The sequence below is a fragment of the Protopterus annectens genome, chromosome 13.part0 (assembly GCF_019279795.1).
Source record: "Protopterus annectens isolate FY-2018-M chromosome 13.part0, PAN1.0, whole genome shotgun sequence".
NCBI lineage: Eukaryota > Metazoa > Chordata > Ceratodontiformes > Protopteridae > Protopterus > Protopterus annectens.
Genome location: NC_056747.1, coordinates 161,416,513 through 161,435,914, shown reverse-complemented (window position 1 = coordinate 161,435,914; position 19,402 = coordinate 161,416,513). Strand labels below are relative to the sequence as shown.

At 45.4% G+C, this 19,402-nt stretch overlaps 1 protein-coding gene across 1 annotated transcript in view; it reads left to right on the top strand.

The window, feature by feature from the left end:
- Positions 1–19,402, top strand: part of CPAMD8 (C3 and PZP like alpha-2-macroglobulin domain containing 8) — a 7,231,600-nt gene that overhangs the window by 44,787 nt on the left and 7,167,411 nt on the right. The window contains exon 2 of the mRNA XM_044054766.1: positions 9,154–9,171. The gene's annotated coding sequence lies outside the window, so the exon portion shown is untranslated. The remainder of the gene's footprint in view (positions 1–9,153; positions 9,172–19,402) is intronic.

The window sequence follows — 19,402 nt, the reverse complement described above, 5'->3', positions numbered from 1 at the left end:
CTCGGAAGTGAAAGGGTTTTCATTTAAAGATTTGCCCTGCACAAGGTGTTCCCAAAAATAGACCCCTTTTGTAAACAGACCACCAAGCCCATTCTTGGATAGACCCCGGTCCCCTTCGGCCTATTTGGTCCATTCCACCAAGAGCCTCAGAGTCCGATGTTCAGCATCTGATGGCAAGGGGATTAACCACTTTTTCAGTTCATAGCACTTGGCTCTAGACCTTTACATATCTCTAACCCAGTTATCATTCCTCTTCTGACTCTGAGAATTCAGAGTTTCTGGTTCCAACAGTCCTAGTGTGGACTGTATCGGCACCGGTAATATCCTTGTTTCTGGTGCCAGTCACTACCCTGAGCTCTTTGATTCCATCAGAACTGGAGACCTCTTGGTGGTCTGGGCTTTGTTGTTGGTTCCAGGGAGAGTGGATCAACACCGATCTTGTTGGAGCCGTCTGTACTTCTCAGGGCTTTGGCACACAAGTTCAACTCTGGCTTTGGGCTCAGGGGTGACTACCTTGTTACAGTATGTGGCCACAGTTTTGATGGAGTCTGTTTCATTTCAGGGCTCCCATTTCTGTAAGGGGGAGGGCCTACTTTCTGGGCCATGGAGAGGGCCTTGTCCACTACGGGCTCACAGTAGAATCCTGTCTCATTGGAAGAGCATCCCGGTCCTTCCTCTCGCACAGAGCTACCACCAGCATCTCACCTAGGACAGCGGGCACAGAAACCCCAGGATTTAACCATGGTTATTGTCTTTTTTTAAGACACCTCCCCGACCAGTTCCACCGAGGTGGTGCCCCTGAAGAGAAAGTGAAAGAGGAAGCACTTGGACTCCATTGAAGAGTCTTACACAAAAGATACTGATTTTGATGAAGGAGAAGGTTCCCCAAGGTCACTCCCAAAAGATGTCTTGTTCGGTAACATTCTAGAGATCCTTGAACAGAGGGGGGTGGCTGGACTTGCCAACAACCTTCTTCAGAGGAGTCAGTATACCTAGAGGCTTTCTATGCCCGACCATCTTCTGTTTAGATCTCTCCGCCCACTGATGATCTAATTAAGTTGTTTGTGTAGTGGGCTTGGAAGATTCCTGATTACATGAAACCAATCCCTAAGAGACCAGATCATATTTTGTCAGCTCCTGTGGATCAGTAACATTTGGCTAAAGGGGTGCCAGTAGATGCCATGGTGATTGCGTCAGCCGCTAAAAAGAAACTTGCTGATGAAAGTCGTACTATCCATCCGCCTAATAGTCTAGGGAGATGGATGGATTTGGGAAGCACATACACGCTTCGACCTTCGTGCTTAGGTCCTTGAAATTCATGGCACATTTCACCAGACTTCAACTAGATCTGATAAAGGAGCTGTCAGACACTCTAGCAGGAACTATAGCTGAGGGGACTCGGGCTAAAGTACCTTCCCAGCTGGTAAGTCTTAATTCAATAGGCATTTCATCCATGAGGCTCATTGCACATGCAGCTGAAGGGATGACTAGGGCAGCAGGTTCTGCATAACCATGAGGAGACATGCCTGGATGTGCTTATATTAGTTTGCGGAAACATTTCAGTCTTTTGTCAATGCTCCCTTTGACAGAACATCTCTTTTTTGCCCCAAAGTTAGAGACCCTTTGCAAATTTGAGAAGGATGGAAAAGACCCTTTTCTGCTGTGGACACATGCTTTTCCACTCAACTGCCCTACTCCAGGAACCAGAGGAGTGGCAAGCTATGGTTCAAAAAGTCCCAAGAGCCTTTTCAGGACTCTCATAGTAATGACCCCCCCCCCAAGGGCAGAGGGGTGAATTGTAATGGAAGATGCCATGCTAGAAACAGAGGTGGTCCGCAAAATCGGGGTTCAGGGATTTGTTTCCTGGTAACTCCTGTCAGTGCTCGAGAATGGAGTTCTGATTGCTGTCCTCTGGAGGAAGTCGGAGGACGACTTTCCCTGCATGTGCCTGCCCTGGTTATCCATAATGGACAATTGGGTGCAGAGGATTATAACTAGAGGTCACAATATTCCATTTTCAAAACAACCCAAATAGCCAGAGAAGAATACCAGATGTTCCACCCTGTCACAGGGATGCAACTGTTCTTGAAATTCAAAAACTGCATGACAAAAGAGACATCCAAGCAGTTCCACCAAACCCAGATAGGATCTGGAGTTTACTCGAGATTCTTTAGTGCCAAAAAAAAAAATGGGGGACTGGAGACCAGTTTTTGGATCTGAGTGTCTTGAAACAAGTGAGTTCAACAAACCAAATTCCGGCTGGTCACTGTTAAGTCTATTCTCCTGTTCCTAGGGAAAGGCGATTGGATGTGCTCAGTAAATCTTCAGGATGCATAACATCACATAAAAATGACAAATACTCCAGATGATTTCTGCGCTACTGGCTAGGAACCAGTCATTATCAGTTCAGAGCCATGCTCTTTGCTCTTACCACAGTCCCCCTAGGTGTTCACCAAATGCATAGCACTGGTCACAGCTCACTTCAGACTGCAAAGATAGTGTCTTACCATTCCTAGACAACTGGCTCATTACCACAACCACCAGGCATCTACTGCTCCAGGCAAGGAACTAAGTTCTTCATACTTGCTCTTTGCTAGGGATCACTGTCAACTACAAAAAAATCCCATCTAGAGCCAGCACAGCATTTAGAGTTCATAGGGGCAGTGTTAGACACAAGCACCTTTATTGCGTCTCTACTGTAAGAAAGACTTCAAAGAACAAAATCACAAGTCAGACAGATTATTCACAATAGAACAGTGATTGCAAGACTGGTGTAACACACTGTAGGATCTATGTTGGCCACCATCTCTTTAGTTCCCCTTGTAAGGTTTCATGTGCAAATTCTGCAGTAGCTCTTGGCCTCGCAATGGCCGTTACTAAATCAACCAATGTCCCATCAAATACTGATCACCTTATGCAGAAAGGACCTGAGTTTGTGGCTGCATTCCGACTACTTTCTATTGGGACATCCATTTGTCCCTCCTCAACCTCAAGCCATAGTGACCACGGAAGCATCCCAGATAGGGTGGGGCGACATTATCTTGGAAAGATGGTCCAAGACACTTGACCCCATTTAGAGGCCAGTTTGCACATCAGCGTTCTATAGATGAGGGCAGTGCTCCTGGTGTTGCAAGCATTCCAATAAACCCTCCCCTTGGAAACAGTTGCAGTCCAAACAGACATGTCAGTGGTTTGGTACATCAGTAAACAAGAGGGAACCAGATCTTACCCTCTTTGTTGAGAAGCACTCAGGGCATGGCAATGAGCAATTTCATCCGGCTGCTTTCTAATTGCAACGCATATTCCGGGGAGCTCCAGTGTGATCGCAGACAAAGTAAGCAGGAGCATTCTGATGCCTCAGAAGTGTTGCCAACCTTTTTGTGGTAGAAACTATTGGGCGAGTCACCAAGAGATGCTGTCCTTCACGATTGGCCCACCCTGGTCTACTGTATTCCTTTCACCAGATTCCTGTCATTCCCCCAGTTTCTGAAGAAAACCAAACTGGTTGAAAAGCAAGATAATTCTCATTGCCCCATTCTGGCCTCAACAGATTTGGTTTCCCTTCCTGTGGCCTCACTTAATTCAGAAACCTTGGATGCTGGACCTAGCTCTAGACCAGTTGTCCCACCCAGAGGGACTCCATCTGAATCTTCAAAATCTCAAGCTCACTCCGTGGCTTCTCCTGTTGCAGTGATTGCCAGGCATACTAGCCTTATGGCCCCAGTTCAATGAATTGATCTTTCCCTCCCATAAACCTTTGACTAGATCATTATACAGCAACAGGTGGCAAAGATTTTCAAAATGGGCTGCAGACCATAATCTCGACCCATATTCTGCACCATTTCATAAGGTCTTGGAAATTTTAGCACTGTTTTTCGATGCAGAGGCATCCTCCTCGACTGGACTGGTTCATCTAGCTGCAATTTCAGATTTTCATAATGCTCTAAATGACATGTCTCTGATGTCAAACAAACTTTGTAAAGCCTTTCTTAAAGGAACCCTATTATTGAGACCTCCATACAAGGATCCGTCTGCACCTTGGCACTTGAATATGGTACAACAGTCTTTGATTTGTCCTCCATTTGAACCATCAGCGAATTGCAGTTTGAAGTATTTATCCTGGAAAACCTTTTCGGTTACTATTACGTCTGCTAAGAGAATATCTGAGTTGCAGGCTTTATCTTACAAACCTCCTTACCTAATCTTTAATAAGGATACGGTGTCTTTGTGAACAAATCCTTCCTTTTTACCAAAAGTAGTACCCGAGACTAATATCAGACTGCACAACTTCCCATATTTTTTTCCCAGATTTTAAAACAAGGGTGAATATTGTCTGCATTTGCTAGATGTTCAGACAATTTACGTTTTTATCGTCACAGAACAAAGAGATTCAGCTGTTTCATTTTTCTACTGCTACTCTGGGCAAACCAGTTTCTAGGGTTACTCTGGCTAGATGGATCAGGAACTGCATAACCTTTATTTATAACAAAAAAAAGTACAACTGTTGGGACGTAAAAGCACATTCTTTGAAAGCAATAGCCACTTCCGCAGTCTTCCATGCCAGAGATTCTATAGATGGTATATGTGCAATGGCTGTTTGGACATCCCCACATACCTTTATTACTCATTACAAGTTGAATATGATCTCTAGGGGAGGAGCATCTTTTGCTTCAATAGTGCTGAAGAATATTCTTCCGTGAGTCATCCCAAGATTTTGGTACCTGGGGACTCTGTCCCACAGTTAGGGATTAAGTGAAGATTGACAACAACAGATGAAGTTGTCTTACCATAACGTTCCATCTGTGTTTTCGATCTTCACTTATCTTTGACATCTCTGTCCTCTTTCTCCCTGCCTTTTGGGCTTCTTGGTGGAATGGATCTAACCCTACCAACTGGATTATTGCTTTTTTAATACAGACATTGTCTCTTATCTGTTATTTCTTGTCTATCACTATCTTATCCATACTCTGTCTTAAGTAATCTTGAGAGGAGCATTCTGGGTAGAGCTAAGCTTGAGTGTGTTTGGAAGGTGCAAGCTGGAATATTGGCAGAGTCTGTTACGCGGTACGGAACCAAACCCCACAGTCAAGGATAAGTGAAGATCGACAACACAGTTTGAATGTTATGGTAAGACACAACTTTTTTTTTCTGGGCACAACAAAATCATGTTGATCCCCTTTCAGCTCCAATACATAACATACTTGACTTTTTAGCATTCGTTTTTAAAGAAGGGGCTAGTTCCTCAACCATTAAGGTTCAGTTATCAGGAATATCAACATTTCACATTGGATTTGTAGGTTCTTCAGTAGCCTCCCATAAATTATGCAGAGCTTTCTTGCAAGACACTCTTAACTTCCATTTAAAGACCCTACTCCCCCATGGGATCTCAGTCTGGTACTGCAGACGTTAATACTAAATGTGAGCTTAAGTAACTTGGAAAACTGTCCTTCTAATGGCTGTTACCTCTGCTAGACAAATTTCAGAGATTTAAACCTTATCTTCAAAACTTCCATACCTGATCCTTTTACAAGGATGGAGTGATGCTACAAAGAAATGCTGCCTTCCTTCCCAAGGTGGTATCAGAATCTAATATCAATCAATCCATTAATTTGCCCCTATTCTTTCTTAGTTTTGCAAACAAGAGCAAATACACATTACATTCATTGGATGTTCACAGGCTATTTCGTTTTTACCTGCATGGAACAAAAATCAGAAAAATGGACCCATTGTTTTTTGCAGAATTGAAATAGTCAATCAGCTGCAAAAGTAACTTTAGCCAGATGGTTTAACTGATTGATTTGTATTTCATTCATCTATAACAAATTGGGTATTACCTTACCAAAACCAGTATGGGCTCATTCAACTAGGTCCATGACAACTTCACTCTTTCTGTCCAGAGCTTCCATGGATGACATATGTGGAGCAGCAGCTTGGGCTGCTACCCCATACCTTTATTACTCATTACAGAGTGGATCTTGTCTCCAGGGGTAGAGCATAATTTGGGTCACATTTGCTCAGGGATGTCCTTCCTTAGAGTCCACCTGGGATTGTAGGTAGCTGGGAACTGTGTCCCATCAGTTGAGGATAGAATGAAAATTAACATCAGATAAAGAAGATGTGTTCACCATAATGTTTCATCTGTGTTGTCCATTTTCACTCTTCCTCAGGTTCCCACCTATCAGCCTCCATCCCTTCTCTTTGCAAACTTATGAATGAATGAGCTGTTAGAGGGACATCATTGTCCTTTATATTGAGTTCCAGCTATAGTTTTTTCCTTTATGGAACATGTGCAGTTTTACATCTCCTAGATTTAAGAATGCTAAACATTCCTTTTCTGGTAAAATCAGCAAACAAGATCGGAGGTAGCTTAGGGTTGGTGCATTATGGGTAAGGGTGAAGGTCAAGAGCTTTTGGTTACCACGAGCTTTAGTAACGGCAGAGTCAGATCCGAGGATTGGATCCAAACCCATCAGTCGAGGAAGAATGAAAATGAACAACACAGATGGAACGTGATGATGAGTATATACTTTTTTCTACATTTCCTACACAAGAGAACTCTTTTTTCTTTTGATTCAGGCTGTTTGTTCTTTCTCCGGTCTCTAAATATGCTTTGAAGAGTGTATATGATTGCACAGATAGTTTCTAGGGCCACTGCTACAGTGCTAAGAAGATATGGTTGGTTATATAACTAAAAAGTTTGCTGATGAAGAAAAGTCTGAAATTTTGGCTTCAGCTTTAGATAAGAAGGGGTATTGCTTGGTTCTTCTGCTACTCAGTTTCTCCAGAAATATGATGAAACAGGGAAATAAATTTAGGGAGTTTCTAATATATTTTCTGTACCCAAAGACAATTTTAAAGGCCTCCCTGTGAGGGTCCACACACTGGGCCAGTAATCAAGAAACGTTAATCATCATTACTGACACCGGTGAGGGATGGTCACCAGGAACAAAAATGGATAGAGTGTTTTCAGGTGCAGCTCTGTGCCCCAAGCACACAGGGAGCACACTCCAGACCTGGGTCTGGACTCTGTCCAGGCCCCAAACAAGACTCCACACTGACCACTTTGGAGCTGTATGTCCCTGTTCCAAGTAACACACACACTCACACCTGGAAATGGTTGGCACAGATTTACCAGCTGTGTCCCCTCGGCCTAGAGTTTAAGGAAATTATGCTGCCACCAGTGAGCTACTCTGTGGGCTTTACAAGGGTGCCCAATTATACTGAGTAAAATGAATACTATTACAAATGGTAGAGTTTGACCACTGCAGCATAGGCTTTCAGGAGCAGCCACAGTGTCAAAATTAGCACAAGTACTCTTAAGATGTTAAAGGTATTCTCTAAAAGACCAGCAACAGTTAAAGGTGTATAAATATTTAAAGTAAATAATAAAATAGAAAACATGAGAATACTGAATAGCTAGTTAAAATGAACACGAGAGTTTCAATCACAGGAGATACAAAAAATAACAGTCGGATAGATTCACACAAATGCAGAAAAACAATACTTGACTAATGTCACTATATTTTCCTGACTGATTAAAGAATTACAGTTCCCTAGTTAAGTTGCTTACTACAGCAAAGCAAGATGAGATGTTGAATTGCTTACTACAGCGTGGCAAGATCAGTTGTGTGGTTGTGAGAGAGAACTGTGAGAGAGCTTTTCTGTCAGGTTATGAAAAACAGTGTTACTGTGAGAGTTCTGCCATATCTCTCACTAATATTTAAAGAATCATTTCAGTGCTGGTTACAAAATGACATCACATCTGGTCACCTGACTGGTACAAGACACACCCAGAGCTTTGCTAATATCTGTTGCAGCATCTGAAAGCTATAAAACAATTTCAAAAATGTCCACCCTTCCAGGGTAGCAGTCAGTTCACCCCTAAGGACAACATAGTAAGAATCCTAGTCCTGGTTTTCCCACACATTTTTGTCTGTGGCTGTAATCAGACCAGAAACACAACATTTTTAATTTTAAAATTTTTTATCAAAATTAGCAGAACTGTGATTAACCTCTTCTCTTCCAGAATTCTGTTAAAATATGTACATTTAATCAGCTATAATACTGTGTGACATAGACGTAGATCTCTCTTTTTGTCCAGCAGGACCCATTGTTGATGCATTTTTAACACAAGCATCTGTACAAATTAGTGTGATAGTCAAATTATGTAAAATTCTTCACAAAACTGCATCTAGCTATGCTGGCATAAGTTACGCATGCACTGCTCTACTCTCCCTGGCACAGGTGGTACTACCTTATGTCATCACACTCCCGCTTACACAAAGCCAAATAAAAACATTTTGTCTGGCACATTACCAAAAAAAGAGATTGCCATAGGAAATCAACAAACAATAGGGGTCTGTTCAGAAAGAGAGACAAACCAGGATGACTATGGCAGCATTCTTTACAGTCTTCCCTCAATCCTGGCCAGTATCTCTGCAAATCTGTCCCAAAAACAGACCTTATACATTCCCATTTGACTCCTGGGTATTAAAGGTAGTACAGAATGGGGACAGATGGCATTGAATAGAAAAAAACTCCTTTTAGGTGAGTACCTCCCCACCCTCTGAAACGAGCAGAATTTTTTCCTTAGGTTCTTCAGTCCTTATGTACTCCTCAGGGAGCCATATAAACAATACCTTTAAGTCAAAGGGCAAAGCTTGTATTCCAGAATGTTTCTGGTACTAAAATAGAGACCAGTACTCTGTCTTTCATTTATAAGACTATATGTGAAAGTTTCAAAGTTAAAATGCTAATTTTGCAGAATCTGTTACTTACTCCTAATTCCTTTGAGTTATTTGCAAACGCTTGACCTAAAGGATGCTTACTACCACATTCCCATAGCCATAGGCTTCAGAAAATGTTTGTTTCTAGGTCACATTATCAGTTTCTCCATTACTGTTCGCATTCTGTACCTGACTAGTTGCAGATCTTAACTTTGTGCAAAAATGAGTTGTGTATTACTTGTGTACTTTAACACACATTTTGTGCATATATGTGTGTAAATAATAAATGTTTGTGTGTATGTTTACTTATCTCCGCATATGCAGAGAAAGTGTATGGTGCTTGCACTTCAAATGTAAAAAGACACAAATTAAATGTAAATATTTAAGTTTCTTGCCTGTTTCATATTCTTTTCTTTTTTCATTTCAGCGTACAGCCTACATAGTGGTAAGTAAATATTTTTCTCCCATAGGTACTCACTTTCATTTTATTTTTAAATTGTGCATTCCACTGACTTATTTTAAGGAATCACATTTATATGCTCTGATTCTATCTTTGATGTTGTATAGTTCATAATATTGTATGCTGCCAATTGATGTTCGTGTTTCACTGTTGCAGTCATTACTGTATGGTTATCTTGCTGGCAGGCTACCCTCAGTCGGTCAGAATTCCAAAGTCTAGGTCTGGCGTCGGTTGCTGTCGCCTCTTCCCTGACGTCAGTGCACCAGGGGTATAAAAGATGCAGCCGACGCCATTTTCTTCAGTCTTTCTTGCCGCGCGGTACCCGAAGCAAAAGCATTTCGCAAGTGCCGGTCGGCCGACTCCTGAGATTTTCAAATCCGAATTTCAGAACTAAAGTCTTCATTAAAGCAAGTACCCCATTGGGGAAACTTTTTTCTTGCTCCAGACCGATGTCAGAAAAAGTTTACAATTGTATTTCTTTTGGGAAACAAATACCTCATAGGGATTTTCACTCTTAATGTATTCCTTGCCTAGGCCCTGATCACAACGTTGCTAGCTTGTCCGTTTTGTGCTAGATTTAACCAGCACACTATCAAGCGTCGGTTCGATTTTGCATTTCATTACTTTGGCCAAAGATTTAATTATATCATGCCGTCAGAACAGCCGACAACCGGAGTTTACAAAAAAACGCAAGGACAAGGATAGGCATCCGAGGTCCAAAACCGACAACAAAGCCTCTACTAGGCCAGTCGCCGGTTTGCTGGTTCTCAGTGAGGTGCTTTCGCAGCCCCTGGCGCCCGCTACCTCAGAGCCACAGGCCACTACCGACTCCCACGTGGAGCCGACTTGGGCCTCTGGATACTCAAGATATTGGACACTCGGAAATCATTCCCTCATATGGGTCCGGAGCCGCTGAGCAGGCATCGGCTTCTGAGGGTGTCTTCAGACATACACAACCATATATTAAGCCATTAAGCCATTTTCAGCTTCAAAGACTAAAGCAGCACTAAAGACAAAGAAACAAGTACAGCTTTCTCCTACTCGGACTTCCATGCCTAAAAAAACAGATGCTCAAAATGGCCGAAGACCTAATTACTTTGATCAGGGGCTCCCATCCCCCTCCTGATAAGAGGCCTAGGCAAGAGACAGAGTATGATTCTTCTGATCAGGTATCTATTTCCTCTAATTCCTCTTCTGAACAGGATTACTCCATGCTTCCCTATGAGGATTCTGATGCTGAAGAATCCATTCCTTCAGCCTCTTCTCCTGAGGATTACTCTTTTGGGGAAACCCTGCATACTGTGAGGGAGCATTTCCACTGGGAGAGCCAAGATTACTCTGAATCTAAGAAAAGGCTCAGAGACTTTGTTACTTCCTCAGCACAGACCCCTTGCCATTCCACCTGTTCTAGACATTGTGGATGATGTATTTTCAGAGTCCGGCTTGTCCCCTGACTGTTTACCCCCTGCACCTGCTAAGCCAGACAGATACTACAGGGTCCCGGATTCTCATAAATTCCTTTATAAAAACTCCGCTGCTGACCCAGAAACTATATCTTAGGGTCCCAAGGGGGTTAAAGCTTCCACTGCAAAAAACCCTGTCCCCCCTGATAGGGATTCTAGGGCTCTAGACAGATGGGGGGGAAAAAGTCTACACCTCTGCTACCCTGGCTGTAAGGGCTTTAAATTGTCAGATGTTAAGTTGTCAATCTCGCCTTCATTCTTGCTGGATGGGTTCGGAGCCGATCCTCGGCTCCGACTCGGCACTTGCTTTAGCTTGAGAACTCCTTTTACCAGCTCGAGGCAACCCTATATCCCATGATGCAAGGCGGAACTACCTCAGATCTCGTTTGCCGCTTAGCGAAAGAGGTCTCCTTTGCCAGCTGAGGTAAGTAATTTTTTGTCAAAAGAGAAAAAAGCTTAGTTAGGGATTTATTCCCCCTTGTTTCCACTTTCATAGTCTGTAGTGTGTTTACAGTCCACCCTATTCCCTTATAGTTCAAAACTTTTAAATTCCTTTGGTAATTGTATAAAAGTTTAGTTAGGCCTAGACCCCATTGGTTAATCCCTACCTGTGTGTCTGTGTGTTAGGGGATTAATTGTGTGTGTTTGTTGGGGTTTGTGTGTGACTTCTTCCTTAGAAATATGTCAAAGGAAGGCAAGGTCTCAGGCTTCAAGAAGTGTGACTCGTGCTGTCAGAAAATGTCTCTGACAGACGGTCACACTTCTTGTGTTTACTGCCTGGGGCCTTTGCACCTGCAGGACTCCTGTGCTTTGTGTCACTCTTTTAGCCAGAGAGTCCTGCAGGAACGGAGGAATAAGTTGATCCTCCGTGGCTTACTTAAGCCGGAAGGTTCTCCCTCTAAAACAGGGTCTGGTAAAACCTTCTAAGCCACCGAAGGTTCAGGCTACAGTATCCAAGCCTTCTCCGGTGGCTCCGGCTCCGTCGGAGCTGAGATCGGCTCCGGCTGGAACCGATCTATCTGCTTCCAAAGTAGTGGGTTCGGCACCGATTGGTTCCGACACCCGGTCTACTGTGGCCTTGTCGGCTCCGGCTGGAGCCGACACCTTATCCAGCATCGGAGCCGAGAAACCTTCGGCTCCATCTGGAATCCAGGGGACTTCGGCTCCGATGACTTCGTCCCGAAAGAGATCTCGGTCCCCTTCATTGCAGAGTATCCACTCTGCTCCGGGGTCTCCTCTCTTGTCGGAGCGGAGCCATCGGAGCCGATCTTCGAGATCTTCCAGGCTGTCTGACCACGACTTAGAGAGGGTGGTAAGCAGGCTGTTGAAGTCGCAGGCACTGGCCCAAATGCTCCATAGCCCGTCTCATCAGACTTCGGCTATTGTTTCACCCCTTGAACTTCCTCCTCCGACTCCACACCAGAGTTCGGAGCCGGAGCTTCTCGGGACAGCGACTGTTTCGGCGCCGGAGCCGATACATCCTTTGGCTCCGTTGTCCTCGGCTCCGATCTCCTCCTTGAGGCCTTCCTTGGAGGGATCCGGTCGTCTGGTTTCCCTTGTCGGCTCCAAGGGGGCTAGTGGCATCGGACCCTTGTCCGACCCCGCTCTCCCTCTCGGGGCTTCGGCTTTGGTAAGCTCGGCACCGACATCGGCCTCGGAGCCTTCCCTCTCAGTGGAGCCGGGAATTCCTGTATCCTCGGATCGGGGATATTCCGGCCTCCCGGGGAGGGGAGCCTTTGAGGTGATGAGGAGTGTCCTGGCTACTGAGCCAGGTCAACGGTCCATCCCTCTAGCTCCTCCCTCTTCGGTGCCTGTAGACACCTCTTGCCAGCCTCTTGCTCTCAGGCCCAGGGATCCATCGCCCCAGGTTTCCCCATTGGGAATTTCCTCCTCTTCCGAAGTTTCTCCTGATCCGGCAGGTGAACCCCCTCGGAAGAGGACGTGTAAGAGGAAACACACAGACTCCCCCGAGTCTACTACATCTGATACTGACTTAGATGAGTCTGAGGGTTTCCCACGATCCCCCTCTGAGGACGTCTCCTTTTCAGACATCCTTGAGCTCCTCAAACTGAGGGGGAATTGGCCATCCATTGATCCCTCCGAGGATGAGTCGGTATACCTGGAGGCTTTTGGATCCCGACCCTCCACCTCCTGGGTGTCTCCGCCTTTCGACCCACTTATGCAGGTAGTGGCTTGGAAGGTGTGGGCGGCTCCAGATTCTGTGGAACCTGTCCCCAGGAGACCATCCAAGTTTATCACGGCCCCTACGGACAAACAGTTTCTTTCCAAGGGCGTCTCTGTGGATGCTATGGTGGTGGTGGTGGCGGCCACTAAGAAGGAACTGGCGGATCCTTCAGTACCTGTCCATCCTCCTAACAAGGATTCTAGGACCATGGACAGGTATGGAAAGCGGATGTTTTCTTCAGCGACCTTTGCTATGCGTTCGCTGAACTATCTTTGTCACTTCACCAGGCTTCAAAGAGATATTCTCAAGGAACTGGGTGAAGTGGTCCAGGATCCTTCTGCTGCTGGCGCTCAAGAAAAGATTGCCTCACAGCTAGCAATCCTGAATTCCCTATCCAACTCCTCCATGCGGCTCATATCCTATGCGGCCGATGGAGCGAGCAGGTCCGCAGGCACAGGAGTTGCTCTTAGACGCCAAGCCTGGATGCGGCTTTGTAATTTTGCGGACCCCTTTAAGGCGTCCTTCACTAATACCCCCTTTGATGGTTCGGCTTTGTTCGGACCTCAGGTGAAGGATACCTTGACCAGGTGTGAGCAGGACGGTAAAACTCTTTCTGCCGTTGGAGTCCATTTTTCCACCCCTTCTAGACCATATCCCAAGGGTCAGAAGGGAGGGAAGATGTGGTTCCCTAAACCCCAAGGAGCTGCACGGACACACGTGGTCAGTTTACCCCCAGAGGCGGAGGGGTAAACAGTAATAGACGCTGCCCTAGAGCCAGGGGGGGGGTCCTCAGAACCAGGGCAACAGGGAGTCTCTTCCTGAGAAGCCCTTTCAGCATCCCTGAGGTGTTGCCCGACTGTCCACCCTTGGAGGCAGTCGGGGGAAGGATTTCGCTGTACCCAGTAGCCTGGCATTCCCTCTCACAAGACATGTGGGTACAGTCGATCATATCCGAGGGTTACAAAATCCCCTTGAAGGTATCCCGTACCTCAACAATCCCTTCCAGACATCTCACCCGGTCAAAGGGATTTGGCAGAACAGGAGGTTTCAAAGCTCCTAGGAAAAAGAGCCGTCCAGACTGTACCGGCAGACCAGGTAGGATCCGCGTCTACTGAGATTCTTTTGGTCCCCAAAAGGACGGGAGATTGGAGACCAATATTAGACCTGAGCAGTCTAAACAGATTTGTCAAGAAGGCAAGATTCCGGATGGTCACGCTTCAGTCCATTCTGCCCTTTCTGGGCAAGGACAACTGGATGTGCTCTATAGACCTTCAGGACGCGTACTATCACATAAAGATTCACAGGTGCTCCAGAAGGTTTCTCCGCTTTCGGCTAGGGACCAGTCATTACCAATTCAGAGCCCTGCCCTTTGGCCTCACTTCAGCCCCAGAGTGTTTACCAAATGCATGGCAGTGGTCACAGCTCATCTGAGACGTCAAGGATTCCAGGTGTTTCCTTATTTGGACGACTGGCTCCTCTCCGCCACCACCAGGTGTCAGCTTCTTCAGACCAGAGACTACACTCTGCAGCTTTGCAGGAGTTTGGGAATTTCAGTAAATTTCGAAAAATCTTCTCTGCTGCCTTGCCAATCTATCACCTTTATAGGCAGAATTAAACACCATCAAAATGTTAGCCAGACTAACAGATCAAAGAATTCTGGACATCCAAAAATTGTTCGATTCTATTGCAGAGCAACAAGGTCAAAGCCAGATTTATACTGAAGGTTCTAGGTCTTATGGCGGCCATTGTTCTTCTACCACTGGCTCGCTTCCACATGCGTCTTCTGCAGTGGATGCTATTCACTCAGTGGTCGTACCACAGTCTCCGATGAGGCACGAAATCTTAGTCACACAGTCGTGCAGAACTCATCTGAATTGGTGGATATCTTCCCTCCTCTTCATCAGGGCCGACCCTTTGTTCCCCCTCCTCCAGTTGCCACAGTCACTACGGATGCCTCTCTGATCGGGTGGGGGGGGCATTATCAGGGCAGGATGGTCCACGGGACGTGGCAACCCATAGAATACCATCTGCACATAAATGTCCTGGAGATGAGAGCGGTGCTTTTAACGTTGCAGGCCCTCAACGACTTTCTTCCCACGGGGACTATTGCAGTACAAACGGACAACATGCCCGTGGTCTGGTACATCAACAAGCAGGGCGGGACCAGGTCCTATCCGTTGTGTCGAGAAGCTCTCAGACTTTGGCAATGGGCAATCTCCTCTCATCGGTTTCTGATAGCAACGCACATCCCCGGCAGGTCCAACCTCTTGGCGGACAGGCTGAGCAGATCCATTCTCATGCCTCACGAGTGGTCTCTCAATCAATCTGTAGTGGATCAGATTTTTCTGAAGTGGGGCACTCCTTGTTGCGATCTTTTTGCTACTCCTCAAAACAACAAGTGCCCGATTTTTCACCCTCTTTCCCCTTCCAGGCCAACCCCTGAGAGACTCTCTAACCCAGGATTGGCCCCGGGGACTTCTGTACGCTTTTCCTCCTTTTCCCTTGATTCCACAAGTCATTCAGAAAGCCACCGTTTTGAGGGCCAAGTTGATTCTCATTGCCCCTTATTGGCCTCGACAAATTTGGTTTCCGTCTCTGCATCGTCACCTTCTGGTGCAGCCCTGGCATCTGGACCCAGTTCCGGATCTCTTGATCCACCAGTCGGGTCAACAGCACTGGGCCATTCATTCTCTCAACCTCACTGCTTGGTTGCTCCACTTCCTTCCCTAGCCAGGCTACTGATGATCTCTGACTCAGAGACATCTTAGTGTCTTCTTTAAAGTCGTCCACTAGGACTGTTCATGCTAGCAAGTGGCGACGTTTTTCTATTTGGGCAAATTCCAGGAATATTGATCCTTTTACTGCTCCTGTACATTCTGTTTTAGATTTCCTGGCGGAGGTTTTTCATTCAGGATCCTCGTCATCTACAGTTGAAGTACAACTGGCTGCTATTTCCAAGTATCATGTTGGCTTGCATGACAATAACATTATGTCTAATAGATTATGCAAGGCCTTTCTGAGAGGAGTTTTTCTCCTAAAGCCGCCTATAAAGCATCCTCCTCCGCAATGGGATCTAAACTTAATGTTGGCATCCTTGATGCTACCTCCCTTCGAACCGTCTGCTTCATGTTCTTTGAAGTTATTGACCTGGAAAACTATATTCTTACTGGCTGTCACTTCAGCAAGAAGGGTTTCCGAAATTCAAGCTCTCTGCATTCGTTCCCCTTACTTGGTTTTTCATAAGGACAGGGTATCATTAAGAACGAACCCGTCCTTTCTCCCCAAAGTTGTGTCTCAAACCAATATTAACCAATCTATAGATCTACCAGTCTTTTTCCCAAACTATTCCGACAGAGCTGAACAGAAGCTTCATTTTTGGATGTCCATCGTCAGCTCAGGTACTATTTGCATAGAACTAAACAATTCAGGAAATCGGACCAATTATTTGTCTCCTATGCAGAAAACAGGATAGGTCTTCCAGTTTCTAAAGTGACCTTATCCAGATGGTTGACTTCCACCATTTCCTATGTGTACTCCCTCAGAGGCAAGCAGCTGTCTTCTAAACCAAAAGCACACTCAACCAGGAGTCTATCCACTTCTGCAGCCTTTCAGGATAGACTACCCATTGATACCATTTGTGCAGCAGCTACTTGGGCCACGCCTCATACCTTTGTCTCTCATTACAAGTTGGACTTGGCCTCCAGAGATAGGGCCAGTTTTGGTTCCACAGTTCTCAAGAGTCTGTTCCATTGAGCCACCCGGGATACAGGTGCTAGGGACGCGGTCCCATCCAGCAAGAATGAAGGCGAGATTGACAACTTAACATTTAGAAGTTATGTACCTACCATAACGTTCCATGTTAGTTGTCTTCTCTCGCCTTCTTTCTTGCCCTCCCTCTTTCCCCCTGGCCTGGACAGATCTTGAAGAGTTCCTATCAGGTTGTTTTCCTCCTGAGCCTTCATATGAGGACTCTTATTATGAACTTGTTTTCCTAATTATGTTAGGTTAGTCCTTAGCAGGGTAGGTTAGCTACCAAACGAGATCTGAGGTAGTTCCGCCTTGCATCATGGGATATAGGGTTGCCTCGAGCTGGTAAAAGGAGTTCTCAAGCTAAAGCAAGTGCCGAGTCGGAGCCGAGGATGGGCTCCGAACCCATCCAGCAAGAAAGAAGGCGAGAGAAGACAACTAACATGGAACGTTATGGTAGGTACATAACTTCTAATTTCATATGCTTAAATATCAGCAATATTTAATGTCACTGCTTAAACAGAAAATGTTGACAAATACTGAATGCTCAGAGAACAAGGAATTGCAGGATTTATTGCATGCAACTGAACAAGTGGGAAAACATAATTTGCAATGTGGTTATGATTCACTGGAGGCCTCTTGCAGGGCCGCTGTTACAGGTTCTGTTATTAGAAGGCATGCTTGGTTAAAGGAACAGAATCTGCCTGATAATTTTGCTTTAACATGATTAGATGCACCATTGCAGCATGATACTTAGTTTGGTACTAAAGCAGAAGAGGTGTTGAAAAAAATGGAGGATAAAGCAAAATCCATGCAGACAGTCAAGGATTTCTTACAGGTACAGCCACCCAGGTTGAGCAGGAACTGGCCTTCTAAAAATTGGACCTTTCCAGTGTCAGACCACAAAGGGGCAGATACAGGCGTCCCAGAGGCAGATCTCAGCCCCAAGGCTCATACAGGCCCAAACAATGGGGTGCTCCTACCTCCAAAAGCGGAGAAGACAAATCCCAGCCTTAGAGGAAACAGTCCCAATGACTTTCCTCTACCAGTTCCAAGCAGTTTTCTTTTGTCAGCCCCCTTAGGGGGAAAACTAGCACTTTTTTCATCAAATTGGCAAATGATTACCCAAGACAAATGGGTCCTGAACAATAGTGTCCCAAGACTACAGGTTCCATTTTCACACTCTACTAAGGTCAAAGAGCATGCCAGACCTGCCACACAATCAATGGGCAGAGGCACAAAAACAAATTACAGCCCCCATAAACATGAGGGCCCTTCAGCAAGTACCACAACAAGAGCAGGGGCAAAGATTTTGCTCCAGACTTTTCCTAGTGCCCAGGAAGGACAAAACCTGGAGACCAATACTGGACCTGTCTATACTAAATACGTTTCTGGAAGTTCCAAAATTCAGGATGCTGACTCTACAGCAGCTACTGCCCATGCTGGGCAAGAGGGCTTGGCTCGTAACTTTGGACCTAAAAGAGGCATACCTGCATGTCCCAATCAGACAATCTTGCAGAAGATACCTCAGATTCATAGCTGGCTCAATGCATTACCAATTCTCTGCACTGCCCTTTGGCTTATCTACTGCGCCCAGGGTCTTCACAAAATGCCTGGCACCAGTAATTGCATTTTGCAGAAAAAAGGAATTAAAATGTATCCCTACTTGGACTGCCTAATTCAAGCAGAGAACAAAGACACTCTTCTAAAGCATCTGGCGTTTGTAAAAAGATTACTAATTGCCCTAGGGTACACCGTAAACGAAAAGAAATCAAAACTAGTGCCCTCTCAAGAGAGAATATTCCTGGGTATAAGTTTAAATACAACTACCCAGATGGCTTATCTCACGCCAGACAAGCAAAAGCAACTGACTACGTACTTCAAGAAATTGGCATCAAAAACCCATTTATCTGCAAGGAAAGTCCTGCAGCCTTGGGTTTCATGGCATCCTGCATTCTACTAATTCCATATGCCAGACTGCATAGGAGGAAACTACAATGGTATCTGAAAAGTGTTTGGATTCAGCAATGCCACAGCCCGGAGACAGTAATTGCACTCATTCGCTGCCTACAACAGGAGTTTCGATGGTGGACAGAAGCCTGCCACCACAACAAGGGTCTGCCATTCAGTTTACCCACAGCCAGACAGACACTGACAACGGATGCATCAGATTATGCCTGGGGGGCCATATGGCAGGAAAATGTATTCAGGGCACATGGCCTGCAAACCAGATGCACCTTCACATCAAGTCAAAAAGAGATGCCAGCTGTTCAAAATGCCCTGACAGCCTTCAAGGACCTACTTCATCCAGGACAGTTACTGATACAGACAACACTACAGTTATGTGGTACATAAACAAGCAGGGAGGTACACATTCCTACCCCCTCTGCAGACAAGCAATGACCTTATGGGACACAGCATTGGCTTATCAAGTTCACCTGCAAGCACAATTCCTGCCAGGAAAAACAAATACTCTGGCAGACGATCTAAGCAGAAACCTCATGGATCCCCACGAATGGAAACTGGATATGCAAGTCTTCAGCATGATAATAAGGAAATGGGGATGCCCAGACATAGATCTATTTGCCTTCCCTCAGATTCTGTGCTTGGAACCAGGAACAAGGCAGTGACAGGTCTGTACCAAATATTCCTTGGATTTTACAGTACCTAACTGAGATGCTGAACAAAAGCCTTTCTTTCTCATCAATTAAGATTCATGCCTCTGCCATTTCAGCCCATTACAATACGGAACCACCTCTCTTCTCTCATCCTTTAATAAGGCAGTACCTCAGAGGGGCCAAAAACATTAGGCCTCCAAGGA